Genomic DNA, 1,525 nt, shown 5'->3' on the forward strand with positions numbered 1-1,525 from the left:
TGAGAGAGAGAGAGAGAGAGAGAGAGAGAGAGGGGGGATATCATTATAGACGGGTGTATTGGTTAAATATGTTAATCATGCAAAAATACTTCTTTTAGCAAAAATGATTCTCATGTTGACATGTTGTGGATGTGGCCCTCTTGAATCCCATTTGTCTTGAAATAAAGTTAATGTGTTTAGTTCCCTCAGTTAACACGCGAATCATAATGGGAAGCCCATACTTCATGCCACAGAACTGAACAAATGAAAATGGAAAGCTGAGGTGACAAGAGTGTGAAGTGTTCAGTGTCACATTAGGAAAAAAATAAACCCCAACATACATAAATATACCTCTATAAAAAAGGGTTGGTTTGGGGGGGGGGTTCATTGAGAGAGAGAGAGAGAGAGAGAGAGAGAGAGAGAGAGAGAGAGAGAGAGAGAGAGAGAGAGAGAGAGAAAGGGGAGAGGAGGGGGAGATAAAGGAGAGAGATAGAGGGAGAGAAACAGAGCTTCTGCCAGACACTGAAGTCTGAGAGCAAAGCTCACCACCATTGCTGCTACCCACCAAGCCTTCTTAATCACTTTCACTATCGATGTTTGTTCAGATTTGGGAAGCTCAAAAGTTGGAGAGGCACTTGGACTTGAACCTTGTCTTTCGACGAGTCTGTGCGGCCCCTTGGGTTCTTTGTGCACCAAATAGTATCTGTGATGACGCGAGAAGGCGCCGGCACAGTTATTCTGAACGTATGGAACACAGTGCGGAGACTGATAACAGCGGTATTGACCCGCTCCAACACGGGGAAGGCTTTGTACTTTGGCATCGGTGATCGTAGATAGTGGTAGGTACAGGCAGCTACTTCATCGAATAGCTGGACAGATAACCTTCTGATACTGGTCGGGATGGGGCACCCATTATCAGAGCTCCAGTTGACGACGGGTCGCTGCGAGTTTTTCGTGGCCGAGAGGCCGGGCTTATCATCTTCTCTCGCTGCGATCGGGTCTGTGATTGGCCGATTCTAGATGGGTCTGATGAGCTTATAACTATATTGCCCCGTGGCTGTATTATCATATGTGTCTGTCTGTACGTGGCCCCTAGAGCAGTCTTTGTTTTCGGGTGTCGTTTTTACAGCCGTTAGTTTTATCAGCGATTCTGAAACATCTGTGGATAAGAAGAACACGAATATTTCGAGCTGAGGATATCGTGCAGTTGGGTGTGTTGATGGTTGCAGTTGTTTCTACGCTTCTAGATACTCTGGTGTTTGTGTTTATTCGAGACTATTGTTTGTCTCACCTGAGATGTTGGTTCTTTGTTCTGGAGTAGGACACGACGTGAGTTCACTGTCACTCATTGTCCATCCATTAGACCGCTTTATTTAGGGAGAACAATCAAATTGGCCAACTAGAGATCTATGTGTATTTTGGGTTTTGTCTTCACGGTTTTGCTTCGTCTATGTTTGTCTCGAATGTCATTATTTTCAGCTTGTCACATTTGTTTTGGTCATTGTCACACCACTTTTATTTTAAAGCCAGTAACCCCCCCCCCCCC

At 45.1% G+C, this 1,525-nt stretch overlaps 1 protein-coding gene across 3 annotated transcripts in view; it reads left to right on the top strand.

Annotated features, from left to right (window-relative positions):
• Window positions 1-1,525, top strand: part of LOC101854480 — a 35,988-nt gene that overhangs the window by 23,721 nt on the left and 10,742 nt on the right. Inside the window, exon 1 of one of the 3 annotated variants that reach the window (XM_013079699.2) lies at window positions 604-818. The exons of the other annotated variants lie outside the window; for them this stretch is intronic. The gene's annotated coding sequence lies outside the window, so the exon portion shown is untranslated. Of the gene's footprint in view, window positions 1-603; window positions 819-1,525 lie in introns of those variants that run through there. 3 annotated transcript variants of the gene reach the window in all.

Source organism: Aplysia californica, unplaced genomic scaffold (genome assembly GCF_000002075.1).
Source record: "Aplysia californica isolate F4 #8 unplaced genomic scaffold, AplCal3.0 scaffold00060, whole genome shotgun sequence".
Lineage (NCBI taxonomy): Eukaryota > Metazoa > Mollusca > Gastropoda > Aplysiida > Aplysiidae > Aplysia > Aplysia californica.